The 12,930-nt window shown below is 41.0% G+C and overlaps 1 protein-coding gene across 5 annotated transcripts in view; it reads right to left on the minus strand.

Moving 5' to 3' along the window:
• Positions 1-12,930, minus strand: part of mpp7a (MAGUK p55 scaffold protein 7a) — a 128,780-nt gene that overhangs the window by 78,584 nt on the left and 37,266 nt on the right. The gene's annotated exons all lie outside the window — the stretch shown is intronic.

Consider the following 12,930-nt stretch of genomic DNA (forward strand, 5'->3'; position numbering starts at 1 on the left):
TTTGGAGTAAGGGTGACAATATTAGGTAACACTTTAGATTAGGGAACACATATGCGCCATTAATTAGCTTATTCCCATGCAAATTATTAACATATTGGCTTTTAATTAGTCATTAAGTACTTATAATGCCTTATTCTGCACCACAAGAATAGTTATTCTCCGTTAATAACACCTAATGAATATGATCTGTTCAAAACACAAAACTACAAGTGTTAATAGTGTCCAAATAGATTTAAATGACTTAGAATATGTTCCCCACACTAAAGTGACACCTTGATCACGACTAATTCACTAGTAGTTGAACACTTATTAACCAACATGTCTCCCTAATTTAAAGTTGCCTCCTTTTTCTATTCTTGTGATACTACCACCTTTTAAAGTCCATACTAAGCAAAGCATATTGAGATCGTCCTCACTTACTTATTACTAATAAGCAATAATTCTGAGGTTATTAAGGGAAAACTCTTAGTTAATGGCTTACTGGTTGTATAATAAGGCAATGCAGAATAAGGCATTAATACGTACTTAATAATGACTAATTAAGAGCCAATATGTTACTAATTTGCATGGTGAATATGTGTTCCCTAATCTAAAGGGTTACCCAATATTACAAAGTTAAAATATTAAAAAGAAATAGCCTAGTTGGGGTATACTAAGCACACATGGAGGGTATGTGTCTGCCCACTGAAGGTTTATACAGAGGGGCTAAAAAGGGACTAAAGTGTTGTGAGAAAAACCTCCTGTATGCACTTAAAAGTACTGACTTGAAAGTTGAGTGAAGCTTAGCTGGATAACAACTGATGCCATGAGCTTACATGAACGGCACACTGTCTTCCAAACCTATGTGGTCTATACTGTAAATAGATCACCATAGAATGAGCATAAAATAATTGTTGCATAGATCAGCAGACCTATAGCTAAATCTGAATCTGCCCAAAAAGAAAAAACAAATCACTGAAACCTACAAGGCCTACTTCTAAAAATTCAAATTCAGTTTAAAGAGAAACAGACTGGGGAGCTGATGGTTTCAAGATTAGGCAGAAGGGAGGTAAACTCAGACGGAGACGGAGCACAAAACCAGTAAGTAAGCAGGGTTCCTTCCAAACACAACAGTCCTGGAGCAAAACTGACGGCGAGTTGCAGCAGATACTCCTTTGCTGTTCTGTTCCGGCCGTCGTCCACTAAACCAGGAGCTGCGTCAAAGGTCAGACCCATGTTTGGTGCAGTGAGGCTGGATTAAATGCATGAGAAGACCTCTTCGCTTAATGCACCAGAAAACCCTCCCCAGATACACGACCGCACCGCGCTCGAAGGCCTTTGAATGAACAGCGATCATGTGACTGAAAATGTAAACACATTCACGGTGGAGTCGCTGAAACATCAAAACAAACTTGAGCGGCTTGGCTTCCTCTCTAAGAGTAGCTTTCATCTGAGGACGCAGTGAACAAGAGGAAAGATGGAGGGGAAAAAAAGTGTGTCCAGAGTGTAACTGGAGTAATACATAGCTGAGAATGATCGATTGAAAACAATGGTTGACAACGCTGGCTGACTGGCTGAGAGCAAGTGTATGCTGGCAGCTCACGATGTTTTGCACGAGAACCAGTGTCTAACTTAGCTGAAGTCATGCACCTCTGCTGCTGGGAAATCAGATAAATATCCTTTAGAGCTGCAACTAACGATTATTTTCATTATCGATAAATCTGTCGATTGTTTTCTCGATTAATCGTTTGGCGTTCAGAATATCAGAAAACCTTAAAGATCGGTGTTTGTCAAACCTGGAAATGATGATGTTCTCAAATGTCTTGTTTTGATTCACTTTTAATGATTTATTTGTTATCCAGAGCAAAGAAATTAAGAAAATATTCACATTTAAGAAGATTAAACAATCGAAAATCTGGTTTTAATCATGAAAAAAGCATCAAACTGATTATTCTATTATTAATTTTATTTCATTTCAGCTCTAATAACCTTTACTTGACCAGATCAAGAGATCTTTCAGCTCACACACACACACACAGAGGTTGTATCAGCTCACAGTACACATTCTGTGTGGTGTTAGCGCCTCACTGTTTCAACAGGAAAAGAAAAGCCACTAAAGAAAAAGGAAGACGTTTAACACACACACGGGGCAGTCTTATTAAATCAACCCCGTGGTTTTTACACAAGCTTGGTGTGTGATATTGTCTAGGGTGTATATTCTTCCGATGATGCTTCTGTGGTCCTCATCAACGGTAACGTTTTAGCTCCAACAAGCCTGTCTGAGGGCAGAGCTGGGCCCTTCCATCATTTACAACCTGAAACTCCCCACAGAACATCTCACGTTATATATTTGAAAAACAATTTAAAGAGACAGGCGAGAGGAAGAGGTGAGGGGTTTAGGAAGGGTGCAGAAAGTGGGGGGGGGAGAAAAGATATGGTAATGTCATTACTATTGGCAGGGCTGAGACACAGGTAGGAGGGAATGAAGGGACCGAGCGAGGGAAGGAGAGAGCGAGAGTCATAAGCAATTTCTCTCCCCAGGTGCAAAGTCTCCCCTCCTGTCTACGGTCTCTGTGACTGAACGCTTTATTCCTTCTGACAACTATTTCTCCATGTCCACGCTAGAAAGGACTAAACACATTGTATCCTAAGTGCCAATGGCACATTAATGGAAAACACATCCACTCTGATACCTGATATGAACGAATGGAGGAGTTGATAACAAACACCTTCTGGGGTCGATGTGTCAGGTTGAACCCTGCGACCTGAAGAAAAGCCACTTTCAAACAACAACACACAAAAAAAAAAAGAGAAAAGAAAAAGCCGTAGGAGCCAGGAGCTAAACAAGGACTCTGCAAAGCTGAAATTAAATGCAAGATTGTATGGGTGGACAAGCGAGGAGGAAAAATGGAGGCAGAGCGAGGGCGAGGAAGCCGGCCAAAACAACAACCACAGTGGTGGTAAAATCACTGTGTGTAGACACTATAAACAGTGAAGAGAGAAATAAATCTCGGGCCAGATGTATGGACATATGTATAGATACGTAACATCACAAACAGTGTGAGACAAAATGAGAGAGGGGGGATTACGCCAACTCTGCACCACGAAAGGGTGGACCAGCTTCTTCTTTCAGGCCTGGCTTCGTTTGATTTGTCTTGGCCAGACGACTCCAGACCCTCTCGTGCTGCGGCTGCATGTAAAAGACCTGGCAGTGTTTTGTAGTGGACTACTACATTCTGTTGTGGCGAGTGCTGGACCAGATCAGAGGTCCTGAAGTCCAGCGCGATGCTACACAGGTTGGCTGAAGAGAGTTTTCAGAGAAATCGGAGAGGCTGGGTCCTCCGACGCTTCCCATGCAGAGGAAGTGACCCCTTAAACTGCCAAAAAGCACTTTCCCTCTCACTCCCACACCTCCACAGTGGTTAAAGAAAATAACAGTGTTTTTTTTCCACAGATGCCGTTTATGTAAAACACACACACACACAGACAGATCCCAGACAATGAAATACATTAAACATTATATGCATGGAATTGCTCACACAGGTCATCCACCTCAGGGATTTCTCTCAAGTGGTCCAAGATGAGGAAATGACGGAGACTAACAACACAGAGTGACATCGGAACAGCGGCACTCTTTACCGACACACCACATGAGGGGCACACATGCACCACTGCTGGGAAACAAAACAGTCAAACCACAAACTGTCCATTTGTCTGCTCAAAATTAACTTTCAAATGCAGGAAATGAACACGGGGTTCCGCTCTTACTCTCAGTTGCTGAATGAGTTACTGACCTCCCTCCTATATAATGTTCATGACGCTCACCAGACTGCTGGGGGGGGGCGTTTTCTTCGGCTCACAGTCACACTAATATGTTTTCATTTCAAAACAACATTTTAAAGATCGACATCCAGATGAGCACTTCAGCTACTGGACATGTTATCCATGCACATTAAATACATACAGAGCGTTCATGGGCATTTGGCTTGTATGTGCTACTGTAAACAGGAAGCAGATTGCCAACTTTACAGTTGGATTCCTTGTTGCATTACTAATGAAGAACAGCAATGGCTTTAAAAGGTTTTATTTCATTGCTTGGACTAACAATAAGGTGGAACTGTTACTGAAAGGTAGTGTTAACAATGCACTGCATTCAGTACTGGCACTTTGTTCCATTTGTAACACCAAAAACATAATTTATTGCTGTATTTTTGTAATAATAAGTGATTAGTGTACAATGTACAAGCCAGAGCCACCAACACAAAATGAAAGGAAGTTGTAGGAGACAAAAATTCAAGGATGAGAAGTGAAATATTGATGTTGCAGGAAGAGACTGTAGAGACAAGGCAATCCAGATTGTTTGTGGATAGATATTGTCCTTTTTCTGTTTGTTTGTTTTTCTATGGGAAAGCAATAAAAAAAATGACACGCTTAAAGAATAAAAAAATTTATAAATTAGAATTTTGTTTGTTTTTTTTAGTCATGTTGACTATGATTGACATGCACAGTGTATATAAGTATGTGTGTTGGAGAGTGCATTGCTGTGAGAGGGAGCACAGAGGTGGGAAAATCTGTGTGTATATGTACAAATTGGTTGTGATAAGATTTATAAGTGAAGCATATGGACTCAAAAAACTCAAAATCTAATTTGGTCAGATGGCTAAAAGATGTATGGTTTCATCTAAATGGTTAAAATAAAATACAGCCTGCTGTTTTGTTGTGTAACTTTTTATATACGTTTCTGATGATTCATTTAAAAAAAAAAAAAGTGGTACTGTGTGTTGTGGCGTAAGTGCAAAAGCCGGAAAAATGTAAAAACATGTTATGAAACTGTATCGGGTCAAAGGACGCCAGCTGAGTAGGCGAACGTTCATTGTGGCCCAGAATGCATTTGTGTTTATGCGTCTGAAGGAATGTGGCCACATGTGTTTCAGACCATTCCTGAATGTGATCTGAGTGATCAGATCTCAAATGATTCCTACATGTGTCCTGGGTGTGTTCACATCTGTACTCGGAGCTGTCCACTTGTGATCAGATTACTCAGGACAGATGTTAATACCTGGTGTGAACAGGGTCACAGAAGGCCATCTGTGGAGAAAAATCGCAGCAGACAGACGTGTCATCAAGAGACGCAGCCTGAAGACTGCAGCCCATTCGGCATTTTAGAGGAGGAGGACAGGCTGCCTCAATCATGACAAGACAAGAACCGAAAGGAAAGCAACACAACATCTGATAAACACATTGACATAAATAACATCTGATTAAAGCATGTGTGCAGACATCAAGACTGATGACACTAAATGCACAGGGGGGAACCATGAAAAGACAAGGGATTTCAGAGTCTCTGCAACAGCATGAAATAGCAATTACTGCCGTGATGATTCCTGCTTGTAAGCAAACGGGAAAGGTGGCAAAGAAAAGTGTAAAGGGCCAACACTGAACAGGACAGTTCAGTCTGGTGCAGTACGGTATGGTTTGGAATGGTAAAGTTCTGGATCAGGCTTGCGTTAACAGCACTTTTACGACAACATCGAAAAGACAACAATGGAGCTCTTGTTACCCCGCGTGGTTTGTCGCTACAAACGCTCTGTAGACGCAAGCAGTGTTGTTTTTCGTCAACGATGACGGAATTATTTTGTTGACGCCCCTTTTTTCCATGGCGATAACGAGACAGTGACGAGATGGACACCTCGAGACGAGAATGGACGTCAATGTCAGTGTGTGGTTTGTCAGACGTTCAGCGTGCACAACATTTCTGCTTATTGTGCGCGTAATCTGTTAATCAGAACCTAAAAATGACGACGATTTACGCTCCTCGCCCTGATGACGCGACGCGGTTGGGGCGCACTGAGGACAGTCTGCCCGCGATCGAGAGCTGCGCCGGGGGCAGGCGGGCAGGAGAAACCACTTTACTCTGGTACCACAGGGGAATGGTGTCAACAAATGTAACAGTAGGTACTAATTATTATGGAAATGCAAAAAAAACCCAAAAACATACTGTACCAAACCGATCCATTCCACTCGATGGAAACATGGCTAATGTCATCAGTTCACTACTCCCGATGTTCTGTCGCGCAGACTATACCTGTGCCTGTTTGTAAACGTTCTTTCTGTTCAAGGAGCAGACTGGAGCATGGAACAAGTACGGTTGTCTGGATTCACTGACCATGTCACTGGTGTGGCATCAACCTCGAGACATAAAATTATATAGTATTACAAGATGTATTAGCTGAGCAGATGCTGTGATCTTTAAGCACAATTTGTAACGGTCCAGCAGCATTCTGCTTGGAATATAACAGTGGGAGACAGTAGAAAAGCGTGGAGAGCGGTAATATGGAAGTCTGGCCTCAGGAACACCACCAGCAGGAGTCCGCGCTCCATTCAAGCCCACAAGCCTCCCATTACTAGCTCCAAGGTCCAAACCACTTCTCCACATTAAAAAAGGTCAGGGGACAGAGCCCTCCAACATCATCTTCAATGATATTCTGGTGTCACGGTCTCTGAATAACTCTGTCGTTTGAGGAAGAAAAAGAAGGTTTTGCAAGATGTTAGTTGGGGCTGTGCTGCACGGAAAATGAGTTCAAGCACTGAGGGCGAGTCCAGGCGCAATCAACCGTCACTCCAATCACATGTCGGCTGTTTCACCGCTGCATGCTGAACTCTGAAAGTTTGTCTATTCAGGACAGACTTAAAAAAATCCATGGCCCTGGATGAGATCATGCCTGATTCAGGGAGGTAAAAGGAATCCAAGTTGCGTTTTCAGAGCCAGGACAGGCCAAGCCTTTCAAAATGGATTTAATCTATATCGTCCTATTTTTGACATGCCATTTAATATGGCATAGCAAGAACCTCTCCCATCGTCTGCTCCGGGCTTTGTTACACCTTCCTACTTCAAAGGACTGTCAACATATTGGAAACGGATCTGAGGACAAAAGGACAAGTCCAATCAAGTCAATTGAATGCACACAGCGTGCAGGGTCCATCGGTCAACAATTCCACCTGCGACAGGTCTACTGTATAATAGAGTGATTTAGATGGAACATGGTGTCTTGTCTGAAGCACCCTACCACCCCGCTGTCAAAATAAGAGTGTGGACAGACAAAAAGATGACATCTATTTATGATTTACAAACGCCACGTTCGGTTTACCGGTATTCACCCATCCTTGGTGATGTGATAACATGTGTAGAGCACTAAATTCACTAAAATCCCATGGATCCCATGACCACATGTGATCGTATGTGGCTTCCCCCCCCCGTCCCATATTCAAAAACACACTGACATCGTGTTTGTTTGTGAGAAGAAAAATCACATTTTTGACATGCGCATGGCTGTAGAGATGTGTCTGACATCACAATGTGTGTTCGGGAGTACTTTAATCTCTAATCCTGAGGAGGGATTGTGTGAAGAGGTCCTCCAGAAACCCTCTTATTTTATGCATTTACACTTATTTTATGCATATATGTTATGTTAGTTTTTTGTAATACTCTTATTCCTTGTATATATGCATATGTTTACACTTATTTTATGCATATATGTTATTTTTAGTTAATTTGTAATATTTATATTTTTCTTATGTATATTTATACTTTTTTTTCTACAAAAGCATCTCTTTTCTACTTTATGCTGGTGTTTTTTGAGTGGACAGCAAAGTAAGAATTTCATTGTACAGGGAAACGTGTTTCTTTACTGTGCATATGACAATAAACACTTTGAATCTGAATCTAGCTTAGATTCTCTATTACATGGAAGACAAGAAGCAGCAGCCACAACAAACCAGCCAGATCCAAATGACCTGCCACCTCGGCTTACTGTGGCGATGGAACAGCAGAAGAATCTCCGTCACAGGCCTCCGTGTTCTGGCCATATCAGAGGCAGACCTCATGCCACCACCCTCAAGTATTCATTTAGCTCACACACAAATGGCAGCACTTGTGAAAAGTCGTGTTTTTAACTCTACTCTAAATCTTTCTGCCTCAGTCTCACAGTTACTCAGTACTCCATTCCTTGGATGTCACATGGTACGTAAAGCTGTTTTCAGGTTCTTTCTAATGCAAGTGAGCATGTCTTGCCCACCAATGACTGATTTAGTGCCGCGTAGACATTGGAGAGGAGCAGTGGTGGATGTCATTCTACATCTCTGCAAAGAGAGAAAGAATTCTTCATATTCAAACAAATAAAAGTCATCGTTCTTACTCTCAGTCACACTCACTCAATTTCGTTCTTTTACATCTGCTTCCTTTGACGGTGTTGTTTTTATTTTTTTGGTAAAATGATGTGGAAATTTTCTTTCTGATGTAACTGGAAACAGGGAGCTGTTCCAGTGGCAACAAATCCTTGTGTTTCGGTACTGTATCACCAGGCACAGAGCCGGCTACTGGCCAGGGACCACGACAAATGGCTGGAAGCTCCCGGAGGAACCGCCACCCCCAACCTCGGCACAGACAAAAAGTCCTCCCCCAACCCTCCCCAGTGTCTCCCATGAGTTGAAACCAGCCACGGCCAGATGCTCAGGATTCTTGACATCAGGATGGAAAATTTTACTTTTAACCTTGACAGAGAAAAAAAAAAACCCAATATGGCCATATCCTTATCACAATGCTCATCTTATTAGGGCATTATTATAAGAAATGTGTGTTTTAACTGTGCATTATTCCTGTACAGGAGCAATAAGAAAATGAGGTGGCACAGTGCATCACTACATGAATATCTGCAGCTCATTAACCAGTATCATTATTTTGCCATCACCTTCTCCAACAGGGGGTGTTCAAAACTGGAGAGAATGAGATGGCTGCAATGACTCGTCTCTCATTCCCTCACAAACATGCACGGATGCTGCCAGTAAGTTATTAGTGTATCTGGTAAAAGACTTGTCCCATCGAAAGATTTCCATGTGCAGGCTTTCATGCGAGTGTCGGCAACCTCCTCCGCAGCTGTGCATGGCTGAACCACCCTTATCTTTAAATGCTGTACGGGGACTGTAAACCTTGATAGAACGTGCAGGTACAGCTTGGAATAACACAGTTAACTTTAATAAGGTTAATAAAAGGGCATCAGGGTCTTTAGGAGGGCCTGTTTGACAGTGTCTGTGCAGGGTTTTGTGTGGGGTTCAGGTGTGGAATTTAATTTAATTAATTTAAAGGGCACAATGTAGGAACAGAAATGGCATATGAGGTATGACATTTCACCACTGTTGTTGTTATACGTAGCAATATTTGAAAGATATATATATATATATGTATATATATATATATGTATATATATATACATATACATATATATATATATATATATATATATATATATATATATATATATATATATACATATATATATATATATATATACATATATATATACACACATACATTATATGCACTCACAATACCTGTCTGAAATAATAGCCAAAACGTGTTTTTCTTGACTATATCATGCAGCTCTCAATATCACCTCAAATAGTTGATTAGACTGATCTGAAACACACAAAGAAATCCCTCGTGGAAAGCTAATTGGCCACGAATCCCCTTCTACCTCTTCCCTACCTCCATCAAAACGACCTGCAGTCACCGAATTCCAGAAGCAGGGAAGAAATTCGGCTACAAGCAGCAAACACCCACTCTCACTCCAGGAGGCTGACTGACCTTTCAATGGCATGAACCAGATGCTAAGAAAATATGAAAGCTCCTCATCTGCAGACAGTGAACTCTCGTTGCTGTACAAGTCTCATTAAAAATGACCGGGTACATCATTACTGAATTAACTCCATGTCACAAACATAAAGAGAATTTTAGAACGAGTAATTGTAAATGCTCATAATGTATTTGTCTTTCATTTCAGACAGCAGTGATCAAAATCTAATTCTTAATGTTTTTAAATAAAATAAAAAGGAAAAATCACATTTTCTACACATTAGAGATGTTTGAGTCGTTTTGAGGTTGATTGACATGTTGTGATGCCGCAGTCGAGCAGAGGTTTATGGTTAAAAAAGATGGACACCCACACAATACAAAAAAAAAAAAAAAAAATCTTGGACCTTAACCGTGAAGCTAATGAAGTTCTGAAGGGAGACACAGGAGATGTCGTGGACCAGACAGAGGAGTGGGTTAGTCGCGTCCGTCTGAGGGTCCCTGAGCAGCAGCAGCTGAAAAATACTGAGCTGAGACAAGCCAAACTGAGCAGAGGCGTAACAGTTATCTGTCCATGACGGAGCCCACAACAATACTTCATCAGACCTCGAACAGCAGGGGACAGGACTAAAGTGCAGCTGTCTGGAGGAGACACGTGGAGGTGGTGGGGGTGCAGATAGTAAGTTTAATTCATCTGAGCAGAGGATTGATCACCTGATCACCTTCAGTCAAGTGTGCGGGTGAATTGCCACATCACAACCTCTTCCAGAAGGATGGAGAGTAGAGGTTACACACACATAGAAGAAGTGATTTACACACAAACAGCAGAGCCAGCGTCATCAACTGAAAACACGTTACCAATGTGCTTCCAACGCATTATTAAAACAAATAAGTCACAGAAACCCAATCACTACTACAGCATTTCCAGCAGTCCCTATGGCCATTTGTCAGAGTACTTTCCTCCAATATTTGATGATTTGTTTTTCAAATGTACTTTCTAAATACTTTGTTGTATTGGACTGTAATTCATACAGAGGTCTGTGAACAGAGAGTATTCAGTTTAATTAATCTGAGCAGAAGATTGATTTATTATCTGATTATTATTATTATTATTCCCAGTTGCTTTGTGAGACTGTGAATTTAAGTGTGTAGGTGACTTGGACCCTAACATCATAACCTCTGTGAGCATTGGGCAGGTTTTCTAGATGTTGAATGATTAGATACACGTAGACAGCAGAGGCAGCATCATCAACTGAAAACCTGTTACCAATGAACGTCCAACATATTATTATTAATATTATTATTATTAATATTTCAAGGTATTCGTCTTTCCAATATCTAATTGTGTTTCAAGTTTACTTTGTAAATATTTAGTTTCATTTATTAGACTCTAACTCACACAGAGAGAAAGACAAGGAGATGGTATGATCTTGTGTGTTTACTCTCCACACACACACACACACAAGAATGTGTTCTCCGGATTAAACCTGGTGATGAAATAGGAGATCTGCTACCAGTTATATGAACGGTAACATTTTCCCCATTATGTTAAACAATCTAAGCGCAGTACTTCATCTTCTGTGTGTATGTGTGTGTGTGTGTGTAGCGAGGCTGGTGTTGAGAAGTCGTGAGATGGCAAAATTGCAAGAGAAAAGCACCAAGGCTTCTGGCAACATGCTGTAATGTCTGTGATTACTGGCAGCCACTACCTGTGTGGGAGTTATTGTTTGCCCCTGAGGATTTATGCTCATCTGTTGATGTGTTGTTAACTACACGCCAAAGCTGCACAACGACGCAGACAGTCCTGCTGTAGCCAAGTCCTTCAAATCCTAAATATCCTAAATAACACATGATCAAATAAACACGGTAACTTGTCTATGATGGTTTGAAAGTCAACACACACAATTATATTATTTTGAATTTTGATATTTTATACTTTGGTGGTAAAGTAGGTGATATATATATATATATATATATATATACATATTCATGATTAAAACAAGATTTCTGATTGTTTAAGCTTCTTAAATGTGAGTATTTTCTTCATGTCTTTGCTCCGGATAACGAAGAAATCATTAAAAGTGAATCATTTTGGTTTGTGGACAAAACAAGACATTTGAGGACAAGACATTTCCAGGTTTGACAAACACCGATCAACATTTTTGAAGGTTTTCTGATATTTTATGGACCAAAAGATTAATCAATTAATCGAGAATCGATTAAGAAAAAAAATATATATATATATACATATATATATATATACACACACAATTAATAAGTGATATTCCTGGGATACAGAGCTGCACAACAACAGTCCATAAAATGTAGAAAAACTGTGTTTTTGACTGCTGAGAAAAAAATATCACGAAAAGATCTTTAATCCTATTGACCCTATGTGGATTTCTTAATAAATAACTGCTTTTTTGATATGGACTTAATAGATATTAACTGTAGTAGTGGTATAGTGGTCCTGAAAGGATTTGGGTGGGCTTAAATCCAGAACAGTCAACTCAGTGCTGCTTTTACCTCCAGCATATCTTCTGCACGTTAGTCAGATATCCTTTACTGCACAGGTAAACTCTAGTATTTGTTCTGCATGTAATCAGTTAAACACGAGGTTGAAATCCTCTGATCTGACAGAGAACAGATGTAGCGGAGAGAGTGCTTTACACAACACTACAAAGCACACTTTCCACCACCCCAGGGGGATTTTATCCTCACGTCAAGAGCATTATTATGATACCAAGTGTAATACTTTCAGTATTTGGTGTAAACGTTTGGCACAAGTCCCAATGCCAGGCCAGCCAGGCGTGCAGATGAGTGACCTAATGTTCCTCTATATTGTTGGTGTTTCACCTGCACATACAACTTCACAGGACCATCAAAGAGGGAAGCAGGGGAGATGGGCCAGGGAGTCTTTACGTGTTTTATTTGGAAACCTGAGCCCGTGCCGGTAATTGCCCAAAATGACTCTAATCGTAATTGACGGTCTGGCTTTCTACTTTGTCTGCGCAAATTTCCAGAATGACGGGGGCTACAGTAACTCTGTTAAAAGTCTGGACACAGTAACGCACACACTCTTTATCCATCAGGGCAGGACTTTATGTCTGTCCTCCTTTTGTCCTTTTGTGCTTGTTGGGTTTGAGTCCTTTTCATGTGCATGTGCGCGCAGGATGATGTAGTCGGCCGTTAAAGCACACGGAGCAGAGGAGGAGGACGGTGTTCCTGAGGGGAGAGGTGGCGATTCCCGGCAACTGTCTCGGCGTTGACAAGCTTGACGCGTTCCTGAGTCTAATGCATACACTCTTAACAGATGAAGGGACGGA

Source organism: Solea senegalensis, linkage group LG1 (genome assembly GCF_019176455.1).
Source record: "Solea senegalensis isolate Sse05_10M linkage group LG1, IFAPA_SoseM_1, whole genome shotgun sequence".
Classification (NCBI taxonomy): Eukaryota; Metazoa; Chordata; class Actinopteri; order Pleuronectiformes; family Soleidae; genus Solea; species Solea senegalensis.